General features: G+C 48.4%; 1 long non-coding RNA gene across 5 annotated transcripts; it reads right to left on the reverse strand.

The window, feature by feature from the left end:
- Nucleotides 1-291: 291 nt before the first annotated feature.
- LOC127928060 (uncharacterized) lies at nt 292-4965 on the reverse strand. Of its 5 annotated transcripts, none has more exons than XR_008130172.1 (3): nt 3701-4965; nt 1691-2695; nt 292-375 (listed from the first exon to the last, which is right to left on the reverse strand). It is a non-coding gene; the product is annotated as an uncharacterized LOC127928060 (long non-coding RNA). The 5 variants fall into 5 exon arrangements; XR_008130169.1 differs by having other exon boundaries at nt 1624-2695; XR_008130168.1 differs by having other exon boundaries at nt 1557-2695.
- Nucleotides 4966-9596: the final 4631 nt, after the last annotated feature.

Here is a 9596-nt window from a genome sequence, read left to right on the forward strand (position 1 = left end):
ATATAGTGAATAGTGTAGTTATATAGTATACTTATATAGTATAGTTATATACTATAGTATAGTTATATAGTATAATATAGTGAATAGTGTAGTTATATAGTATACTTATATCGTATAGTTATATAGTATAATATAGTGAATAGTGTAGTTATATAGTATAATTATATAGTATAGTTATATACTATAGTATAGTTATATAGTATAGTATAGTTATATACTATAGTGTAGTTATATTGTATAGTATAGTTATATAGTATAGTTATATAGTATAGTTCTAGGCAGAGTTGCAAAGAAAAAGCCATATCTCAGACTGGCCAATAAAAATAAAAGATTAAGATGGGCACTCTGCCTAGAAGGCCAGCGTCCCAGAGTCACCTCTTCACTGTTGACGTTGAGACTGGACACAGGAACTCTGCCTAGAAGGCCAGCTTCCCAGAGTCACCTCTTCACTGTTGACGTTGAGACTGGACACAGGAACTCTGCCTAGAAGGCCAGCGTCCCAGAGTCACCTCTTCACTGTTGACGTTGAGACTGGACACAGGAACTCTGCCTAGAAGGCCAGCGTCCCAGAGTCACCTCTTCACTGTTGACGTTGAGACTGGACACAGGAACTCTGCCTAGAAGGCCAGCATCCCAGAGTCACCTCTTCACTGTTGACGTTGAGACTGGACACAGGAACTCTGCCTAGAAGGCCAGGCCAGCAGTTCATATCTGAGACCAGGAAGTCATCCCCAGCATCCCAGAGTCACCTCTTCACTGTTGACGTTGAGACTGGACACAGGAACTCTGCCTAGAAGGCCAGCGTCCCAAGTCACCTCTTCACTGTTGACGTTGAGACTGGACACAGGAACTCTGCCTAGAAGGCCAGCGTCCCAGAGTCACCTCTTCACTGTTGACGTTGAGACTGGACACAGGAACTCTGCCTAGAAGGCCAGCATCCCAGAGTCACCTCTTCACTGTTGACGTTGAGACTGGACACAGGAACTCTGCCTAGAAGGCCAGCGTCCCAGAGTCACCTCTTCACTGTTGACGTTGAGACTGGACACAGGAACTCTGCCTAGAAGGCCAGCATCCCAGAGTCACCTCTTCACTGTTGACGTTGAGACTGGACACAGGAACTCTGCCTAGAAGGCCAGCGTCCCAGAGTCACCTCTTCACTGTTGACGTTGAGACTGGACACAGGAACTCTGCCTAGAAGGCCAGCATCCCAGAGTCACCTCTTCACTGTTGACGTTGAGACTGGACACAGGAACTCTGCCTAGAAGGCCAGCGTCCCAGAGTCACCTCTTCACTGTTGACGTTGAGACTGGACAGGAACAGGAACTCTGCCTAGAAGGCCAGCGTCCCAGAGTCACCTCTTCACTGTTGACGTTGAGACTGGACACAGGAACTCTGCCTAGAAGGCCAGCATCCCAGAGTCACCTCTTCACTGTTGACGTTGAGACTGGACACAGGAACTCTGCCTAGAAGGCCAGCGTCCCAGAGTCACCTCTTCACTGTTGACGTTGAGACTGGACACAGGAACTCTGCCTAGAAGGCCAGCGTCCCAGAGTCACCTCTTCACTGTTGACGTTGAGACTGGACACAGGAACTCTGCCTAGAAGGCCAGCATCCCAGAGTCACCTCTTCACTGTTGACGTTGAGACTGGACACAGGAACTCTGCCTAGAAGGCCAGCATCCCAGAGTCACCTCTTCACTGTTGACGTTGAGACTGGACACAGGAACTCTGCCTAGAAGGCCAGCATCCCAGAGTCACCTCTTCACTGTTGACGTTGAGACTGGACACAGGAACTCTGCCTAGAAGGCCAGCGTCCCAGAGTCACCTCTTCACTGTTGACGTTGAGACTGGACACAGGAACTCTGCCTAGAAGGCCAGCATCCCAGAGTCACCTCTTCACTGTTGACGTTGAGACTGGACACAGGAACTCTGCCTAGAAGGCCAGCGTCCCAGAGTCACCTCTTCACTGTTGACGTTGAGACTGGACACAGGAACTCTGCCTAGAAGGCCAGCGTCCCAGAGTCACCTCTTCACTGTTGACGTTGAGACTGGACACAGGAACTCTGCCTAGAAGGCCAGCATCCCAGAGTCACCTCTTCACTGTTGACGTTGAGACTGGACACAGGAACTCTGCCTAGAAGGCCAGCGTCCCAGAGTCACCTCTTCACTGTTGACGTTGAGACTGGACACAGGAACTCTGCCTAGAAGGCCAGCATCCCAGAGTCACCTCTTCACTGTTGACGTTGAGACTGGACACAGGAACTCTGCCTAGAAGGCCAGCATCCCAGAGTCACCTCTTCACTGTTGACGTTGAGACTGGACACAGGAACTCTGCCTAGAAGGCCAGCGTCCCAGAGTCACCTCTTCACTGTTGACGTTGAGACTGGACACAGGAACTCTGCCTAGAAGGCCAGCGTCCCAGAGTCACCTCTTCACTGTTGACGTTGAGACTGGACACAGGAACTCTGCCTAGAAGGCCAGCATCCCAGAGTCACCTCTTCACTGTTGACGTTGAGACTGGACACAGGAACTCTGCCTAGAAGGCCAGCGTCCCAGAGTCACCTCTTCACTGTTGACGTTGAGACTGGACACAGGAACTCTGCCTAGAAGGCCAGCATCCCAGAGTCACCTCTTCACTGTTGACGTTGAGACTGGACACAGGAACTCTGCCTAGAAGGCCAGCATCCCAGAGTCACCTCTTCACTGTTGACGTTGAGACTGGACACAGGAACTCTGCCTAGAAGGCCAGCGTCCCAGAGTCACCTCTTCACTGTTGACGTTGAGACTGGACACAGGAACTCTGCCTAGAAGGCCAGCATCCCAGAGTCACCTCTTCACTGTTGACGTTGAGACTGGACACAGGAACTCTGCCTAGAAGGCCAGCGTCCCAGAGTCACCTCTTCACTGTTGACGTTGAGACTGGACACAGGAACTCTGCCTAGAAGGCCAGCGTCCCAGAGTCACCTCTTCACTGTTGACGTTGAGACTGGACACAGGAACTCTGCCTAGAAGGCCAGCGTCCCAGAGTCACCTCTTCACTGTTGACGTTGAGACTGGACACAGGAACTCTGCCTAGAAGGCCAGCATCCCAGAGTCACCTCTTCACTGTTGACGTTGAGACTGGACACAGGAACTCTGCCTAGAAGGCCAGCGTCCCAGAGTCACCTCTTCACTGTTGACGTTGAGACTGGACACAGGAACTCTGCCTAGAAGGCCAGCATCCCAGAGTCACCTCTTCACTGTTGACGTTGAGACTGGACACAGGAACTCTGCCTAGAAGGCCAGCGTCCCAGAGTCACCTCTTCACTGTTGACGTTGAGACTGGACACAGGAACTCTGCCTAGAAGGCCAGCGTCCCAGAGTCACCTCTTCACTGTTGACGTTGAGACTGGACACAGGAACTCTGCCTAGAAGGCCAGCGTCCCAGAGTCACCTCTTCACTGTTGACGTTGAGACTGGACACAGGAACTCTGCCTAGAAGGCCAGCATCCCAGAGTCACCTCTTCACTGTTGACGTTGAGACTGGACACAGGAACTCTGCCTAGAAGGCCAGCGTCCCAGAGTCACCTCTTCACTGTTGACGTTGAGACTGGACACAGGAACTCTGCCTAGAAGGCCAGCGTCCCAGAGTCACCTCTTCACTGTTGACGTTGAGACTGGACACAGGAACTCTGCCTAGAAGGCCAGCGTCCCAGAGTCACCTCTTCACTGTTGACGTTGAGACTGGACACAGGAACTCTGCCTAGAAGGCCAGCATCCCAGAGTCACCTCTTCACTGTTGACGTTGAGACTGGACACAGGAACTCTGCCTAGAAGGCCAGCATCCCAGAGTCACCTCTTCACTGTTGACGTTGAGACTGGACACAGGAACTCTGCCTAGAAGGCCAGCATCCCAGAGTCACCTCTTCACTGTTGACGTTGAGACTGGACACAGGAACTCTGCCTAGAAGGCCAGCATCCCAGAGTCACCTCTTCACTGTTGACGTTGAGACTGGACACAGGAACTCTGCCTAGAAGGCCAGCATCCCAGAGTCACCTCTTCACTGTTGACGTTGAGACTGGACACAGGAACTCTGCCTAGAAGGCCAGCATCCCAGAGTCACCTCTTCACTGTTGACGTTGAGACTGGACACAGGAACTCTGCCTAGAAGGCCAGCGTCCCAGAGTCACCTCTTCACTGTTGACGTTGAGACTGGTGTTTTGCGGGTATTATTTAATGGAGCTGCCAGTTGAGGACCTGAGGCATCTGTTTCTCAAACTAGACACTCTAATGTGCACCGGGGTCTCCCACTCCTCTTTCTGTTCTGGTTAGGGCCAGTTTGTGCTGTACTGTGAAGGGAGTAGTACACAGCGTTGTAAGAGATCTTCAGTTTCTTGTCAATTTCTCGCATGGAATAGCCTTCATTTCTCAGAACAATAATAGATTGACGAGTTTCATTAGTTTCAGAAGAAAGTTCTTTGTTTCTGGCCATTTTGAGCCTGTAATCAAACCCACAAATGCTGATGCTCCAGACACTGAACTTGTCTAAAGAAGGCCAGGTTTTTATTTCTTCTTTAATTAGTACAACAGTTTTCAGCTGTGCTACCATAATTGCAAAAGGGTTTTCTAATGATCAATTAGCCTTTTAAAATGATAAACTTGTATTAGTTAACACAACGTGTCATTTGTAAGTCGCTCTGGATAAGAGCGTCTGCTAAATGACTTAAATGTAAATGTAAATGTCATTGGAGTGAACACAGGAGTGATGGTTGCTGATAACGGGCCTCTGTACACCTATGCAGATATTCCATAAACAAATCAGCCGTTTCCAGCTACAATAGTCCTTTACAACATTAACAATGTCTACACTGTATTTCTGATCAATTTGATGTTATTTTTAATGGACAAAAAAAGTTGCTTTTCTTTCAAAAACAAGGACATTTCTAAGTGACCCCAAACGTTTGAATGGTAGTGTCGGTAGGGGTAAAGTGAGTGACTAATAGCAACAGCGGATCGAAATAGACGGCTGTGTGACAGTGTGTGCGTGCTTGTGTGTGAAGTGTGTGTGTGTGTGTGTGTCTGTGTGTGTGTGTCTGTGTCTGTGTGTGTGTGTGTGTGTGTGTGTGTGTGTGTCTGTGTCTGTGTCTGTGTGTGTGTGTGTGTGTGTGTGTGCGTGTGCGCGTGTGTGCTTGTGTGCTTGTGTGTGTGTGTGTGTTTGTCTCCCGCGTCTCGTGTTTTTGCCCTGGGCCTGAACACGGTGCACTCGTAGCACGACAGAAACTGTTGTGAAAAAATAAGGGTGAAATGACTCAGTTAGTATTCTGACCTGCAGAACAAGTAAAGCTATGCAGGTCTTGATGTCTGGCGTTGCTAGGTGTCGTACATCTGCCAAGATCCACTGGTGGTGCTGTGTCCCAAATGGCACCCTATTCCCTGTGACCCCTGGTCAAACGTAGTGCACTACATAGGGAATATGATGCTATTTGGGAGGCAGCCGTAGTCATCAGACGTGTCTGTTTTATTCAAACTGTCAGACGTACCCAAGTCGTTACTTCTCATATTCGCTTTTGAAAAGTAGCCCCATAAATGTTCGAGTACTTTATTGGTCGTATAAAAGGCTCACCAAGAGAGTATCATATAACAGAACTGAGTCCTGAGAACTATTGGAATTAAACTGCAAACTACATGGCATATAGAGTATTAGAGCCAACAAGGGGAGGGAGGGAGGGAGGGAGGGAGGGAGGGAGGGAGGGAGAGAGAGAGAGAGAGAGAGAGAGAGAGAGAGAGAGAGAGAGAGAGAGAGAGAGAGAGAGAGAGAGAGAGAGAGAGAGAGAGAGAGAGAGAGAGAGAGAAGAGAGAGAGAGAGAGAGAGAGAGAGAGAGAGAGAGAGAGAGAGAGAGAGAGAGAGAGAGAGGGTGTCGAAGAAAAAACACGGAGGAAGCTCATCATTAACTGCTTTGGAACAACGACAGACAAGTGCGAGCTGCAAACTCACGAACAGATAAAGAGAGAATGACAGGTTGCAGGGGGGTCATCCTGTGATACAAGTCAATGTTTATCCAGTAGGTCATAATCAAAGAGAGGACAGAGATTAGTGATAGGAGGGGAGGAAAGAGGGGGAGGACTTCAAACGGCCAGGCCAGGGATGTTCTGACACAGACGAACAAGCTCATCCCTCTCTCTCTCTCCCTCATCCCTCTCTCTCTCATCTCTCTCTCTCTCTCTCTCTCTCTCTCTCTCTCTCTCATCTCTCTCTCATCCCTCTCTCTCTCTCCCTCTCTCATCTCTCTCTCAGCTGTTGTTTGGTTGTGACCTAACAGGCTTCTCCCCCAAGCCGACTCATGTCCTGCCAACAGAGGGGCTTTGCCTCTTGTTTGACCTCTGGGTTGAGAATTCCCCCCACCCCACTGCTGTACTGTCAAGCAGGCAGGGCCATACTGGGCCATATCAGGGCCCTATCTGGGCCATATGAAGGCAATATTAGAGCTATATCTGGGCCATATCAGGGCCATTTAACAACCATATTAAGAGTCATATTAGAGCCATATTAGAGTCATATTAGAGCCATATCTGGCCCATATGAAGGCAATATTAGAGCCAAATCAGGATCATAGAGTCATATTAGAGTCATATTAGAGCCATATTAGAGCCATATTAGAGTCATATTAGAGCCATATCAGAGTCATATTAGAGCCATATTAGAGTCATATTAGAGTCATATTAGAGCCATATTAGAGTCATATTAGAGCCATATCAGAGTCATATTAGAGCCATATTAGAGTCATATTAGAGTCATATTAGAGTCATATTAGAGCCATATTAGAGCCATATTAGAGCCATATTAGAGTCATATTAGAGCCATATTAGAGCCATATCAGAGTCATATTAGAGCCATATCAGAGTCATATTAGAGTCATATTAGAGCCATATTAGAGCCATATTAGAGTCATATTAGAGTCATATTAGAGCCATATTAGAGCCATATCAGAGCCATATTAGAGCCATATTAGAGTCATATCAGAGTCATATCTGGGCCACTTCTCTTTGTATTGTTAACATCTACAGGTGCAGAAATGCACACTAAAGCACAAGAGAAAAGGGTTGAACCCTGTGTCTTTTGTGTGTCTTAAAACCATTATTACCGTATCAGTCTATGAGCTGTGGCCAGTCTATTTACTGTAGTCAGTCTATTTACTGTGGCCAGTCTATTTACTGTGGTCAGTCTATTTACTGTGGCCAGTCTATTTACTGTGGTCAGTCTATTAGCTATGGCCAGTCTATAAGCTGTGACCAGTCTATGAGCTGTGGCCAGTCTATTGACTGGTCAGTCTATTGTCTGTGGTCAGTCTATGAGCTGTGGCCAGTCTATGAGCTCTGGTCAGTCTATGAGCTGTGACCAGTCTATGAGTTGTGGCCAGTCTATTTACTGTGGCCAGTCTATTTACTGTGGCCAGTCTATTGTCTGTGGACAGTCTATTGTCTGGGGCCAGTCTATGAGCTCTGGTCAGTCTATGAGCTCTGGTCAGTCTATGAGCTGTGGCCAGTCTATTGTCTGTGGCCAGTCTATTGTCTGTAGCCAGTCTATTGTCTGTAGCCAGTCTGTCTGTGGCCAGTCTATTGTCTGTGGCTAGTCTATTGTCTGTGGCCAGTCTATTGTCTGTGTCCAGTCTAAAAGCTGTGGCCAGTCTATTGTCTGTGGCCAGTCTATTGTCTGTGGCCAGTCTATTGTCTGTGGCCAGTCTATTGTCTGTGGCTAGTCTATTGTCTGTGTCCAGTCTAAAAGCTGTGTCCAGTCTATTGAATGTGGTCAGTCTATGAGCTGTGGTCAGTCTATTGTCTGTGGTCAGTCTATTGTCTGTGGTAAGTCTATGGGCTGTGGTCAGTCTAGCCTATTGGCTCTAGGCATTGTAATCATCTGTTGAACTGTGGATCCACAATGATCTGCCAGTGAACTCTCACACACACACACACACACACACACACACACACACACACACACACACACACACACACACACACACACACACACACACACACACACACACACACACACACACACACACACACACACACACACACACACACACACACCATCAACAGGAGACCAACGTGTTGTTTTGTTGTGCCATAGAAAGACAGAGGTTGTGCAACTCCCCCACACTCCAGTCTCCTTGGCTTCCCTCCTTGTTGTACTGTATGTTCCAGAGGAGTCTGCAATGAGCCCATCCTCCTATAGCTCCTCACACCAGCCTCCTCTGTTTCACTGTCTTGCTGGTTCTCTCATTCTTATTCTCTCTCTCCTCCTCTCCCTCTCTCTCCCCCCTCCTCTCTCTCCCCTCTCCCTCTCGCTCTCTCTCCAATTAATGGCTTTTGTTTTTCAATGTCTCCCTCGTTCCTCTCCCCTCCCTCTCTCTCTCTCTCCCTCTCCTCTCTCTCTCTCCCCTCTCCCTCTCTCTCCCTCTTTCCCTCTCCCTCTCCCTCTCCTCTCTCCCCTCCCTCTCTCTCCTCCCCCTCCCTCTCTCTCTCCCCTGTCCCTCTCGTTCCCTCCCTCTCTCCCCCTCTCCCTCTCTCTCGCTCCCCTCTCACACTCTCTCTCTCTCTCCCCCTCTCCCTAGCTCTTCCCCCCCTCTCTCTCTTGCTCTCTCCTCTCTTTCTCCTCCTCCCTTCCTCTCTCAGCATATAAACTTGTATTTAGTTTTGAGTCAAGGCCAGGTTGGTTTCTTCTGCAATTAATGGCTTTTGTTTTTCAATGGTTCCACTTCCTCCCCCCGTCCCTCGTTCTCTCCCTCCCTCCGTCCCTCGTTCCCTCCCTCCCTCTCTAGTTTCACTCTAATGAACAGAATCGTTGTTTACAGTGGTGCTTTCATCACGTTGATATTCCTCAGTCTTCAACACAACGACTGGTTTTAACGTTTGAGGAGAGACAGTGTTGTTTCTCCCTCCGTGGTCACTGGGAGCAGGAGTCATGGGACAGCAGGAGTCACCAAGCTATACATATACACCCCAAAATGGCACCCTAATCCCTATATAGAGCACAACTTTTGATAATCTAGTGCACTACATTTGACAAGGGTCTATAGGGCTCTGGCTAAAGCTATTGTACTAAATAGGGAATTTGAGATCCTGCCGTCCTGTGGAGCCTGACTGACTGACTGACTGACTGACAGTTACAAGGGACTGTGTACCTCCTCCACTCTAGAGAACCCCCACTGTCCTGTCACTCCTCCTCTGTGTCGAAAGACACTCTGTGAACCCTTCACTGTCTCTCTGTTTCAGATTTACAGGAACCCTTCACTGTCTCTCTGTTTCAGATTTACAGGAACCTTTCACTGTCTCTCTGTTTCAGATTTACAGGAACTCTTCACTGTCTCTCTATTTCAGATTTACAGGAACCCTTCACTGTCTCTCTGTTTCAGATTTACAGGAACCCTTCACTGTCTCTCTGTTTCAGATTTACAGGAACCCTTCACTGTCTCTCTGTTTCAGATTTACAGGAACCCTTCACTGTCTCTCTGTTTCAGATTTACAGGAACCCTTCACTGTCTCTCTGTTTCAGATTTACAGGAACTCTTCACTGTCTCTCTGTTTCAGATTTACAGGAACCCTTCACTGTCTCT

Source organism: Oncorhynchus keta, unplaced genomic scaffold, assembly GCF_023373465.1.
Source record: "Oncorhynchus keta strain PuntledgeMale-10-30-2019 unplaced genomic scaffold, Oket_V2 Un_scaffold_2042_pilon_pilon, whole genome shotgun sequence".
NCBI classification, from domain to species: Eukaryota; Metazoa; Chordata; class Actinopteri; order Salmoniformes; family Salmonidae; genus Oncorhynchus; species Oncorhynchus keta.